The following is a 15012-nucleotide window of genomic DNA, read 5'->3' on the forward strand; positions in this document are numbered from 1 at the left end:
CTGATTTCCTGGTTACCCCTCCAGGGAGCCGGCTCTCTCCGTCAGCAGGACTACGCTCCACGGGGTAGGAGCCCCAGAACCGGGGGGGAGGGGGCAGGCTGGGACAGCTGGAGAGGTTGTGAGCACACATGCAGGGAGCCTGTCTGTTCTACAGGGTGTTGTGCACAGAGGGGACGGATCGGCCAGGACCTGGGCCCCAGGCCCCAAAGGCAGGGAGACAACATCCCACCCCAAAGTGGGTGACAGGACCAAAAGCTTCCCCGCCCTGTGCTCAGGGAAACTCCACGGTTAAGAATTCCCCCACCGCCTTGGTGTTCCCGGAACCGGCTTCCAGCCGAGAAACCCCGACCCGAAGGACTGGGACACGACTCCGTGGTACCCCCGGGGTCTCCGCACTTTGCCGACCCTTGAGCTTAGACCTGCACTGGATGCAGGACAGCCACTTCGTAATGGCTGTGCCTGGGGGGACCTCCCTTGATCAGTGTGGGGTCACCCTACAGGCTCATCTTCCCTCCACCCCCAGCTCCTTCTAGACTTGTGTTTTGTATTTGATTTTCTCAAAAAAAAAAAATAGCAAAACCCTGGATTCTGAGGAGGCTTGTGCAGAATGTGCTCCCACCAACCACGACAAAGGAGGGGACAGGCAGGGGGAATCAGGGAGCACCGGGGGTGGGGGCCAAGCGAGACCCCCAGAGGGGCGAGCTGGGGGGCAAAGCCCAGGATTGTGCTTGTGGACCCCGTGGGACAGGACATTCAGTCCAGAGTTGGGGAAGGGAGCAGGGCAACCGCACGTGGAAGCAAGTTTGCAGGGAGGAAGCAATTATCAGCTGCAGGGAACACGGACCCCGGTCACAGCCCCGTGGCCAACTTGCACAAAACCCCTCTGAGGGAAGAGCGAGCGTGGATGTGAGAACTGCTTTGTGCCCACGGGAGCATGGGAGGCGTGGGCCCGGGGACGGCGCCCACGCAGGATGGCACCCTCCTGTTCCCAGACAGTCACATTTACTGGGCGTAGCTCTGCGCCCAAGTCTTGTGGACACTGGAGGCCATGGCCCCAGGAACCGACATGGGGCTTGCAGACAGCGTTCGGGGTGGATGGGGCAGACGGGGCCCCGCGGGGTCTTGCTCTAAAATGCATCGTGTTTGCAGTGTTCTCAGCCGCGGGGAAACCTGATGACAGGTAGGGCAGCTTGTATAAACCTCCAGGGAATTCTGCCGAAGGGTCGTAGCTAATCCCACCACGTCCCATAGTCCATGGCCACAAAATGACAAACGTACAGAGACGGGGATGGACCCGTGGTCTCCGGGGGGCCGTACAGGGGGCGGGAAGGACGTGCGCAGCTGTGAAGGGTCCTCACAGGCGGGCCGGGTGGGGCTGCACAGATGCGCGTCCCCTGCTTGTGAATTGTGTACCAGGGATTGCCAAAATGCCGCCACTGCTCAGAACTGCATCAAACGACCACCTACTGTGTGTCTTAAAGACTGTGGAAACGGAGAATGACCTCCATAGACTCAGAAGATACATTAAGTGGACAAAAAAAAAAAAACATTTTTAAACGTTTAAAAATCTGTTACACTGTATGTGAATCTACAGCGATCTCCGCAAACTAAGTAAATACATCAACACAATGTTTTAAAATGTCTTCAACTCCAGGAGAATCTACAACGATCTCCATAAACTAATACGCAGACAAAAAATACTCCGAACCACTTAAAAATGCATCGCACTAGTAGACTTTTTTAGTGGCACGTGGTGCTCCTGAACAAAAATCAAGAATTTCCTTGTTGAGATGAGGGCACCGTAAAAAGAACAGCGGGGCACGGATGACGTCCGCACGGAAGGGACATAGAGATGGAAATGATGGTATCCGGAGACCCCGGGGCACAACGGACGAGGGAAGGAGAGGCCAGTGCCAGGCTGGAGTAATCAGGGAGGTCTTCACGGAGGAGGTAGCATTTGCCGACAATGTTACGCCCTAACAACGGAGACGGAGAAGTACTGAAGAACGGTCGGGACTTTATGGGGACTGGCGGTGTTCACACCGTCCCTGAAATAACGGCCCGCGAGGAAGACACAGGATTCCTTCCAGGGAGGCGGTGCTAGGGGGTATCACTCATTCTTGGCACAAGTGTTCCTAGAGCGCATCCCATGTGCCTGCATTGGAAAGGTGGCCCTAAATAAGACAGACACGACCCTATCTGGCTAGAGCGTCCCTTCTAGCAGGAACAGGACACTGTATGCAGAGTAGGTGACACATACACAGCGTGGTGAGGATACCCAGCCAGTGGTGAGGATACCCCTCGAACGTGCTGAAACAGGGAGGGCGTCGATGCTGCCCACGTGGGGCGATTTGCATTTTAAAGAACCAGACCATGAGGGTCTCGTTGAGAAGCTGCGGCTCCGCAACAACCGGGGCGAGGGGAAGGAAAAGCCACGTGGACGTCTGGGGAGAAGTGTGTGAGACACAAGAAACAGCCAGTGCAAAGGTTCTAGGGCAGCGAGACCATGTCTACACCTTCAAGGGACAGCACACCAGCTGACGTGGTGAACGGCGGGGAGGCTGGTCTCCCACGTCGTTCCCTGTCCTGGGGAGTACCGGTGGAAACACCAACAAGGGGTTTTCACCCTCCAGACTCTGTCTGTAACCCCATCCTGTAATGATCCCTGAAATTCATTCAGACCCCCTGCTTGATTCCACTGGTTGCTATGGTTTGAAGGAGAAACATAAATAGACCCGCAAAACTCATTTCGACCCACAAAGTGGCCCTGGCCATAGCCTGGTCTCACAAGGGCACTTCCATCTGAACGTGACCCCTAAGCGACGGATTCCGTATTTCCAGCACTAAGCCATCAGCTCGGTTTCAAGGACACAGAGTCACCTGATTATTTTTCCATCTTTGTTGTAAATTAATAGACTTGATATCTTTAGTGCAATTGTAGGGTTATAGGGACACCGAGTGGGAAGTCCAGAGTGTCTCCATATACCACAATCGTGGCAGAAAGACGCACAGTGGAACCGGAAAGAGGTCCCTGCAGGTTGCAGGTTAGAGAACAACTTGAGGGGTTTTTTTCATGAATGTCCGAAAAAGAAGAAGTGGGGGTTGGAAATAGGATGTGAATAACGTTCATTCAGCTGAGGATGAAGAAAACACGTGTGTTGGCTCCGGGAAGAAACCCAGGGCCCGGCTGCAGGGCCGTGAACATCCGTCATAAATCACAGCCACGTTGCAAGAAGCTCGATCGCTGGACAGTCCAGCTGGGCTGCTGTGTGTCCCGATACATGGATTCCTAACTGCCCCGGGAGACCTGCACTAGCGTTCCCGAAATGAACTTCTAATTCTCCATCGACGCCGCAGACCCTGGGTCCCCTCTTCCCCTGGGAAGGGGACCCGAGAGCATCGCAGCGGGCGGCTGACCTCCCCCGCCGGCTGCCCATCTCTGGTTTCCAGCGCCCCAGCTCAGCAAAGTGAGGTGCTCACATCACAGGGCTGGCCGCATGTGTCCAAGCACGCGTGTCCATGTGCGTGCGCGCACGCACTTGCGCTCGGTACGGGAAGGCGTGTGTGTGCGTGTGCGCGCAGGGTCACTGGAATGCGTGCGCGCATTCATGTGCGCGCGTCGACGGGAGCGCACGTAAGGCGGGTTCTCGGCGCCCGTGATGAAAGGCGAGAACGCTCCCCCGGCGGGGCGCCGGGGAACACGTGAGACTGTTTACCGGGTGCACGAAAGCAATCTGCTTCCAGATCAGATGTGCTGTGCACAAAGCACGTCAGGTTCCCGGAGGTCGCGGCGGGGCCGGCTCTGCACCACGGGGCAGTGGGGGCAGCCGTGCGGCCGGGATTCGGGGGAACCAGGCCCCAGCAGCGTGATGGCGGTTTCCGAAGAACAGAACACGCCTACAGGTCCGGGGGGAAGACGCGCTAGAAATGTGCCATGCTCTGACACACGCGCGCGCACACTCGGGGTGGCCCCGCTTTCCCTTCCAGGACGCAAACCTTCGACTCTGCCCACGGCGCTGATATTCTGCAGCCTGGAGCCGCTCTCCTGGGGCACAGGGTTTCCACGACCCTGGTCCAGAAGTGACCCTCCATCCGTGCCAAATGCAGCCTCAAACACCAGGCACGCACACAGAATCACCTCCTGAGGACGAAAGACGTGCCAGGGGGGTTAAGGGCCCCGCGTCAGGAACTGTAGCCCAGACCCCATGTTAGCAGGAACAGGGGAGGGGCCGGGTTTGTGCGTATTGGTACGTCTGCGCTGCACTGCGCTCAGAGCGCGCGGCCCAGCCCCTCTCTCCCCCGGGCACCGGTGCTACGTCTGCGGGCATTGCAAACAACGCCTTAAGCCGTTCCCAAACGCAGGTCCTGGTGCACCTGCTGTGGGGGCTTCTCTGGGCACCTCGCTGGGACAGGAGTGCTGGTCCGCGTGTGCGTGTCGGGCACGGACAACCTGCCCGGCGCCCATCTTACTGTAATGTCTATTTGTCTGTCTGTGTGTGTGTCTCTGAGCCGGCACCCTGCCCTCTCACTATCATCAGCACTCTGCCCGCACCTGACACGTCACTTCCGTCCTTGCACCTGGTGAATTCCCCTGCTCGGGTTCTGCAGCCGCAAACCCACCTTGCCAACTTCCTGGGATCAGCCGCACTTCATCCCCACGTGCATGTCGTTCCTCTGCCATTCTGCTTGCAGTGGGGATGCACCTTGTCAGGACACTCGAGATTCACCTGTAATTTCTGTCTAGTCTGGTGCCTTGTGACCAATCCCACGCTGGCCTCATGTAGGATTCCCCGGACGCGAGGCTCCCTCTTCTTGTAGAAATCAGCCCGTTTTACCAGAAGCTGTTGCTGTTCTGAGGGCGTCCTCAGCACCGAAGCACCAGTGACCGCCGGTTCCGGGCGTGATTCGTATTCGTCTGTGTTGTGTTGATGGTCCTGTTTCTGTGTTCTTGACGTGGATGCTCAGACCGTGAGCGTTTCCTCTTCGCTAGTAGGCACGGAAGACGAACAAGCTGCAGCTCATGCAAGCTCACAGGGGGATGCAAGCTACCAGCAGCAGGACCCCCAGGGCTGACGGGCGGTGCTGCTGGGTTGGGGGGACCCCCAATGTGATCTGAAGACTTGGACGGCTTGGGGAGATTCAGGGAGCACACACGCAGTTTGCAGGGAGTGGTTGGCGAGACGGTGGGCGGAGGGCTTCCTGGTGCCGTTCATCTTGACGCAGAAGGAAGGCCATCGTGGTGGCGACCCTGGCCCCCCTGTGGGGCTTCCCACGAATGCCCAGGGGGAAATGAAGGTCTAGCAGCCCACGGCCCCAGGCCCACTTCCCTCATACCCACTCGGGGACAGGAAGAGCTACCTGCCCGTTACCACCCTGAGGGTGACCCCAGGGGCTCCTACCTGGGCAGGTGTCAAATCCACCGTCGGACTGCCCACAGGACCCCCGGCAATGCCTTCCCTCCACTTCCTCCAAATGCAGTAATCGGAGTCAGATACGGGTCAGAGCAGACCCACCCCTCCTGCAGCGAGCGGAGGCCTGTCTGCACCGCCGGACCCGACCTGAGGGGCAGGGGCCTCCTGCTCCGGGGACCGAGTCCCTCCCGGGTGCCCCCGGCCACACTCAGGGCTCAACGGGGTCGATTGGGACTCACATGGGAGGAGCGGGGTCAAATCCGGAGGCGCTCAGGCGCCGGCTCTGTGGCCTCCGGGGCGGTCACTTGCCCTCTCTGTGCCTCACGTCTCTCGTCCCTGGAGCAAGGACTTCGGAGGCACTGAGCTCCCGGGGTGGGTGTGCAGGGCAGGTGAGCAGCACACGCAAAGCGCTCAGTGGTGCCTGCAGCCCCATCCTCACGTGGGCATCCTGCAGCTCGCGGACCTGTTCACTTGCAGTGCCCGGTCCTGTCCTGCACCTGAGCGTCCTCCTCGGCCCAGCGAGGCCAGGCCGCTCCCCGCGTCCAGCTGCACAGTGAGTGACGCCCCTGACGTTCGCCCCCAGGTGCCTCTGGCAGGTGCGGCCGGTCGCGCGTCTCTGGGCGCCGTGGGCACGGTCCGCCCAGGCAGCGGGTCCGGGAGCGTTCAGTGTGGGGGGAGGAGGGGAGGGCTGGGGGAGCAGACAGAGAGCTGCCACCTGCTCTGGGGGACGTGGGAACCGCGAGCACCGTTGGAAACTTTCATCAGAGGGAACCCGCGCTCTCTCTCTCTCTCTCCAGGGCGTGCCTCAGGCCGTGACCCATCCGCTCAGCGGGGGCTGCAGAGAATGCAGCTCTGGGCGCCTCTGTCCCTGCAAGCCCCCCGAGAAGGAGCCGCCCAGCGGGGAGAAAACACAGGACCAGCTTGGAGGAGGAGGCTCAGGTGCGTGGGACGCGGGCTCATGCACCTTCGTCCGTGTCTACTGCACCTGGATGCAGGACCCGGACACACAGATGCACAGACCCGGACACCCGCCGCGTCCCTGTTCTTCGTAGGGACGTCGGCACGCTGCCCCGCTCGGCAGACTCACCATCTCAGAGCAAATAATGACATCCCCGCGGAAAAACCCAGTAAGAAGAAGAGGGCTGTGTCCGTCTCCTGCAGCCCCGAGCCGACGTGCCAAACCCTCCCCGTGGTGACAGCCGTGGCGTCCCCGTTATCGGATATTACCCCGCGCATCGGACGGGGGTCGTTTGCATAATGGAGGGGGGGCACGAAGGAGGGAAGCGAGCCCCTGACAGGAAGACGGATGGGCCCATCACGTACGGATACGGTGACACGCCTGCCCCTCGGGGCTCCTGGGGATCCATCACAGACGCACCAACGGGGGACGCTGGAATCAAACTTAGAAAAGCCGAAGTTCCACATATTGAACAAAATAAATTGTTTAGAAGTGAACAGAGCAATAAATATTTAGGGGAAGCATATAAATCAAAACTTCAAAAGCGATTAAAGCCTCCGGAAAAAAGGGGAATTCACGTGGAGGGATGAGGAGGAGGAGGACTGGGGTGCGGAGTGCAGGCTGGGGCGCGGGACGGGGCCACCGGGAAGGGGCTGGAAGGTGCAGCTGGTCGTCACCCCTGACCCCGCCTGCCCACGTCCCCACTTGCCCTCCGCGGCCGTCCCCAAACGCTGATCTGGACTGGCTGTACCGTGCATGCGTTGCTCTGGGAGGAGATGCATCAGAACGCGGAGTCTCGCTTCAGGAGGCAACCACCGGCAGGGCACCCACTGGACGTGTGCTCTGAGCACATGGACGGGGGCCATGCGCATCATGGGTGCACAAGCAGACATACGTGCACCTGCCCTCTCACGGCCACGGCTGGCGGGGCCGGCGGGCGGTAACCAGCAGTCTTGCAGCAGGTGCACGGAAAGCTCTAGAACTGGGTGCCCATCTTCCTCCTACACAAGGCGGTGTCCATCCATAAAGGAAGTAAATGTCCATCTGTGGACACATCCGCGTCTCCTGCAAAAGGATGCTTGTCATGGCCCAGGACAGCCCCACCGTGGGCTCAGACCCACGGAGACGAGGCAGAAAAACCACCTCCGAGCTTGTACGTGCTGACACGCATCATCCCAAACCACAACACCCTTCCTTATTCGAGAAAGCAAGGTCCCTCTAAGCATCGAAAAGCATTCAGTGTTTACAGGCAGAGCTGCGTAAAAATTCTGCAGCTGAATGACGACCATCACTATGAGCAGAAAGCATGCTTCCTAGAAGGACGCGTGAGGAAAGGTGGCAGATTTGGGGGACGAGGAAAGTGCTGAAGCTGGGTTACCTGATGCATCAGAAAGTAACCCCTCTGTGTCTCAGGAGGATGCATGTCGAGGGCACTCGGGTTTATGATGTGTCCCTGGTGTGGCTCAGCAATGAGGCCCTTCACTGGCTCCTCGTGGAGGTCCATGGCCCTTGTTCTCCTGCGAGGACAGGGCCTGATATGAATCCACGTGTCCGAGGAGATGATAATAGATTGATAGGTAGATGGATAGATACATAGATGATGGATGGATATAGGGATGGATGCGTAGATAGACAGATAGATGATAGATAGATAGATAGATAGATAGATAGATAGATAGATAGATAATAGATGATAGATAGATGATAGATAGATAGATAAATGATAGATAATGCATGGATGATGGATGGATAGATGGATAGATAGATAAGATGGATGGATGGGTAGATAGATAATAGATGGATGGATGGATACATAGATGATGGGCACGCCTGGGTGGCTCAGTTGGTTAAGCATCTACCTTCAGCTCATGTCATGATCTCAGGGTCCTAGGATCGAGTCCCGCGTCATTTCTCCCTTTCTTCCCCATTCATGCTCTCTGTCACTATCTCTGTCTCTCTCTCAAATACATAAACAAAATCTTAAAAAAAAGGATACATAGATGATGGATGGATGATAGATGGATACATAGATAGATATGATGGATGGATGGATAGATAGATGATAGATAGATAGATAGATAGATAGATAGATAGATAGATAGATAGATAATAGATGATGGATGGATACATAGATAAAAGATAGATAGATAGATAGATAGATAGATAGATAGATAGATAGATAGATATGATGGATAGATGGATGGATAGATAGACAGATATAGGGATAGATAGATAGACAGATGTAGGGATAGATAGATAGATAGATGATAGATATGATGGATGGATGGATAGATGATAGACAAATGATGGATGGATAGATAGACAGATATAGGGATAGAGATGATTGATGGATGGATAGATGATAGATAGATATAGGATAGATAATTGATGGATGGATGGATAGATAGACATAGGGATAGATAGATATCATGGATGGATAGATAGATGATGGATAGATAGATGATGTATGGATAGATGATTGATAGATGATAGATAGATGATAGATGATGGATGGATAGATGAATAATGAGAGATGATAGATAAATAATAGTTTAGATAGATGTAGATATTAATAGATATAGACAGATGATAGTTAATACAGAGATAACACACACACAAACTCTGAGAGCCTCACAAAATTGTCCCCTCACTGAAACACCCAGGGGGCAGCAGCAGGACCGGACATGCCATGTCCTCCAACCCTTCTGGAACCCTTCTGACCCGAACCACATCACCGGTGCAGCAGGGAAACCCTCCACGTGAGCAGCCCCCAGAAGTCTGTGTAGGCAACACAGATGCCACAAGGCATGGACGACACGGCCACATTTCCTGAACCCACACATGCACCTTCCCTGCAGCACAGCAGAAACCCACAGCCGGGCTTCCCCCCAAATGAAAAATGCAACCGAGGGTCTCTGAGTTTGCAGAGCCAGGATTCCACGTCCAAGCACCCAGAGCGTGTGGGGCCGTGGTCTATCATTGAAAAACAACACATCTTAGTGCCAACATATACAGACTTAAGAGTTGTCTAGAAAGCAACACACATGGGATTTGGACACGTGCCCTTTGTCCGTGTGCTGATCTCCAGTGTGATATCTTATAAAATCTGAGCTCTGTCTCACACTCAGTCCTCTGCAATCCACAAAGGAAACCCATGTTTTGTGCAAATAAAAGCACACACATTCGACCAGCAACTCCTGTAGGAACGGGAACTGACATCTTCCCACACGAGAAATCCACAGCTGGCTGCCTCATCCTGAACAACCCCGGTCCTTCCCGCCCTCCTCCTGGTTGCCTCAAGGTGCCAAAGTGGCTGCCACTCCTCCGGGCATCGCAGCCACGTTCAAAGGCAGGAACGGGTAGATGCAGAATGACAAAGGAAGTGGGTGCTTACAACTGGCGGTGGCAGATGGGGCATGTCACCCGCCCACCCCCAAAGTGTGGTGACAAAGAGTTCCTGACGCTTCCAGCAAAACAGGGCAGCTGAACACACAGCTTATGTCTTGTGCATCCCAATGTGCTGTGGTGAGTAAGGCAGGCTCGGGAGCTGCTTTCTGCTCTCCTCCCTTCCTCCCCAAGTGCAGGGCGGACATGGGGCTGGGGGAGGAAATCAGGGGAATGGCAGCCCCTCACTTGTGGATGCTCTTGGGGGCACACACGTCTCTACCACTCCCCACCTGGAGCCCATGTAACATGCGTTTGGCAGCCTTTCCCAGCGTTCTGTGGCGTCTACCCGTCCGGGCACCTCGGGCACTTGAAACAGCCACCAACTCTGCGTCTCATCTACAAATGCCACGTTTCCATCAGAACACTTCGTGGAATCCAGTCCCACGGGAACCCTGCGATTTCCTTGCCCTGAAAATAAAAATTAAAAAAAGCTGACATGTTTGTTTTTTTAATACAGGGTGTAACTTCATTAATTAACTCGAAAACCCAGAATATAAAACAGATTGGCGGTCATCGAAAGTACACCAATTGATTTCTTTTTCCTTTACCCTTTACTTTTTGTTTACCCAAAACATTGCATAATTTATCCCTATGATTAATTTATGGACCACCTCTCTTTGGAGAAGCTCATAATGCCTCTCCAACTTTGGTGTCTTATTAAACATTCATAATCGCCCTCCGAGGAAGGGAAGAGGCAAATATTATTATATTATCAAACAATTTCTCCGTAAAAATCTATAACTGGAATAAAATGCAATTTCAGGCAGCGAAGGAGTGCCAGGGAAAGGTAACACCAGGATAATTTAATGATACGCTTTTCTGATATTCAGCACAATTTAGCCGCATAATTAATGCTGTCCAGCGTGAGTCTCGAGTTGCTAACTATTGAGTGACCGGTGCTCCCACGGCCACATGGGTGCTGGTGGGCGCCAGGGACTGGGGGGTCAGGTGGAGGGGACACCACGTCCTGTTGCTTCTCACCTGTTGTTTGAAAGGTTGGAAGAGCCAAGGGGCAGGAACACCGCTGCTCACGTGCAGCTGACGCATGGGTGTAGCGATGCATGAGCATGGGGCACAGCTCATCTGTCCTATTCTGGGACTTTGCTGCCTGCACCCTGCATTTCTCCAGAAATCCCAAAGCCAGGGCACACACTCCCAGACCCTGAGCTGTCCCCATGGAGCTTCCGGAGGCCACCATCCTTCGGGGGGGGAGCCTTTTTGCACCCCCAAGGCTCCTCCGAAGGGAACATGGGAATTTTATGGGCTGTCCGTCCACTTCTGAGGTCCAGTGGCCCAAGCCTGATGGCTGCAGGGGAAGAGACACAGAGGGGTGACTGAGCCCTAGGCAGAGGGAGCCCATCCCTGGGTCTGCAGCCAATGCCCTGATCGAGAGTCAGGCTCCAGCGTCAAGGGGAAGATCCAGCCTCTGTTTGCAGAAAGACAACATGCGCCAATCACAACTCGCTGGCCCCTGAAACCCACGCCTTGCCCTCCCCACCTGCCACTCCTGTCTCCCCACAAGGCTCGTCTACACTGCCTATGATGATGGGTGCCCCTGCCCACAGGCTCCTGGCCATGTTCACCCAGCTGGAGGCTCCAAGGGGAGGCAGAGGGCAGGACAGAGGAATGCATCCCACTCACCCGGCCCGGCCACACACCTGTGCTCAGCTGTGAGTGAGGCTCTGCCTCTGTTTCCCTCCCTCCAGGCTTGACTTACAGTCCTTCTTGACCCCGAAGACCCCGCAAGCCCCATCCCTCAGTGCAGTGTCCCCCTGTGATGGGACGACGCTGTGCTCGGAGTGTCCTTCTCCCCAAAGCACTGTGTCCTGCTACGTCTCCAATCAAGTCAGGGAAAGACGTGTCCAAGGTCTGCAAGGGGCCACTGGCTATCCCGCCAACTCTCTCTCAGAACACGTGTCCTGGGTGGACGTGGGGGCTCGTCCCACAGACGTTAATGCAAAGAATTTGTCCCGTCAGCTCACTTGCACTGTCGGCGACCCGCCGGGCCACCATCCGCCTCGCCCGCAAACAGAGCACATGGCTCTCTATCCATTTCTCTCTTACAAGCAACTTTCATTCTTTTGGGTCAACAGGGCACATTTTTATCACTTGAGAGCACCTGTCTTTCTTTTCTATCTTGACATCGGCCTTGTGAGATCATTTCTTTCATTTGTGTTTGCCTTTGGGTTTTGCAAACCAGCCGACAGCTAACCTTTTGGCCAATGTCAAGAGATGGCTTCTTTCCAGGGGCCGACGCGGTCTCCGACAACGCCTTACAGTGGCGTCTGCATTTCACCATCAGCAACTGTGTGGAAAGTTCTTGCCCCGAATAACTCCAAGTGGGATTCGCTGCATCCCAATAAAACTTTATGCACGCAGAACTTTGAATTTCATACCATTTTTACTTGTCATGAACTAATCACCCTACTTTTTTTCAACCACTCAGACACGTAACATACATGCTTAGCTTCCAGGCTGCACGAAGACAGCAAGTAGGAGCAAGTGCGCACCCCCACAGGACCGTCTCCCCACAGACCTCGTCACGCGCACCACTGCGTGCTCCCGGCCCAGGAGGGGCCTGTGTGTGCACCACTGGGAAGACCTGACTACAAAAACAGCAGAGAGCACCGGGCCTTGACCTCAATCTTGTGAGACCGTTCCCATAACTGGCCCTTAATTTTCGGTGTCCCGACCCCAGCAGCCAATAGTGAGCAGTCCAGCCTGTGTTCAGGTGGTTCTCTGTCTTCTGACAGATGGAAGCCTCACACCTGCTTCCCATGTCTGCATCACACGCTGCTCCCAGCTGCCCCCTCCCTTCCAAACCCAGCGCAGTTGGCGGCGAGGCGTGTTTCATGGATATTTTCCAGACTGAGGGCGTTCAGCCAAGCCCGGGAAGACGTTTGAGGTAGAGAAGCCAGAGGTCTCGGGGCGCCTGGTTGGCTCAGTCGGCGAAGCGTCTGCCTTCGGCTCCGGTCACGATCCTGGAGTCTGCTGATCGAGCCCCATGTCGGGCTCTCTGCTCCACGGGGAGTCTGCTTCTCCCTCTCCCTCTGCCCCTTCCCCTGCTCGCATTCTCCCTCTTTCTCAAATAAGTACATAACATCTTTTTTAAAAAAGCAGGAGGGGGTCAGCAGGCTTGCCCCTGCTGGGCAAGCTGCCTGGTCCACCGGGGGACCCACGGCTCCATATGCACGCAGCGCCTGCAGCTGCCAGGACCCAGATAGAGGGGCAGACACGCACGCACGGCTTTACTCCGAGCCCATCCACCCCGAGCACATTCCCACTCACTGCAAACTCACACTCATGCGCACATTCCCATCCCCCTGGGGACGTGACCACACAGACTCCTGCGCACAATGGCACACACGTGGGCTTCCGGGTCTTCAGAGCTGCCGTGCACCCTTGTTTTCGGCAGCATCTGCACTTGGCAATCTGCCTCCTCACCAGAATGTGTGGGTCACCCCCAAATCGGTACTCACGGTGCTTTTGTTGGCACTCCTGAGCGTGCTCAGAGCAGAGACGAGCACTCGTGAGCTGACATGCACGTTCCCAGCGGAGCCGGTGTTCCCGTTCCAGCCCACGTTGCAACAAGTGTGCTTTTCTGCTCTATTTAGTACCGTGCTGTTCAAATTTTTATGCCTTTTTATTTTCTCGGTGATTTTGTTATAGTAGAATTTCCACCTGCAGTTCTTTATAAGGACCCTTGTGATTGCACTTCGGGCCCAGCGGGATGATCCAGAAGGATCTCTCCAAGTCAAGACCCTTAACTGAATCCCACCTGCAAACTCCCTTTTGCCCTATCAGGTAACATATCATACGTTCTGGGGACTAGGACATGGACATTACTGGGGGGACACTATTCTGTCCACCACGTGGGGTCAGGATGTGGACGTCTTTGGGGACATTTTTCTGTCTGGCACTCGGGGATCAGGACGTGCACATGTCTGGGGACATTATTCCAGTACACGGGGATCGGGACGTGCACGTGTCTGGGGACATTATTCCAGTACACGGGGATCGGGACGTGCACGTGTCTGGGGACATTATTCCAGTACACGGGGATCGGGATGTGCACGTGTCTGGGGACATTATTCTGTCCGGCACGGAGGGGGCATGAGATGCTAAGGAGTAGCCAAGACAGTTATTGCTGCCAAGTCCGTGATGTGCAGACTCACCGTGGAAATGAAAGATAGCTCTAAAAAGGGTGTGAGCAGGGAGCGGGTTTGTGTGTGTGCCGTGGGGAGCACAGACCTAAGGGAGGAAGATGGGGCCGGACGCTCCATGCTTAGACCTTCCCTGAGCCTCAGGAGGCCTGTGAGTGGAGGTGTGCACGGAGAGGGGCGGGTGCGGCCGAGTGACGTTCCCATGACAACCAGCAGGTGGCTGGGTGGGGGAGGGAGGCCACAAGCCGCAGGGGAGGGTCAGATGCCCCTGCTCAGGGGGGTCACAGTGCGTCCAGGTGCTGGAAAGCCGGCCACGGCCAGCCAGGTGGTGGGCTTAGGACAATGCGGGCGCAGGTGGCGGTCAGGGGCCCGTGAGGACCCGGTTCCCCCACACCACCCCGTCTCTTGTGCCTGGGGGGGACACATGCATACGACGGCAGGCTCCCCCGTTCCCCTCACGTCCCCACACGTCCCCCATGCTCTGCATGACAAACACATCCTCCGTGCGGTTCCCACCTCGCTCCTCCTGCCCTGGCGTCCAGGGGACTCCGGGTTAGATCTGGGACGCTCCCACGGCGCTGTGTCCCTGCTAGGAACGCATCCTCGTGGGGATCCTGCGGTGCCAGGAGGGTCCCGCTAGGGACCCCCGAGGGGAGGGTCCCACGGTCTAGATGTGCAACATGGGCTGAGAATCCGGTTGGTGAATTTCTAAGCATGCAGGCTGCCAGCGTCAGCCGTGTGCACGTCCTCAAGCCGCCGTGACATCCGGGAGACCGTGAGGGCGAGGGGACTGAGCGCCCAGCACCCACATGCCCAGAGCAAGCACCCGGGTGCCCTGGGTCCCAGACCCGCCTCTTCTGAGCTGAGCTGGGCAGTGTGTCACAGCCCCTGGGGATCGGGCCTCACCCGCCGGACACCACCCTCTGTGTCCGCCCCCCGGCCCCGGGGTCCTCGCCGGCCCCCCTCGCTGCGTCCGCCCCCCGGCGCGGGGTCCTCGCCGGCCCCCCTCGCTGCGTCCGCCCCCGGGCCCAGG

This window comes from Neomonachus schauinslandi, chromosome X, assembly GCF_002201575.2.
Source record: "Neomonachus schauinslandi chromosome X, ASM220157v2, whole genome shotgun sequence".
In the NCBI taxonomy this organism is placed as follows: Eukaryota; Metazoa; Chordata; class Mammalia; order Carnivora; family Phocidae; genus Neomonachus; species Neomonachus schauinslandi.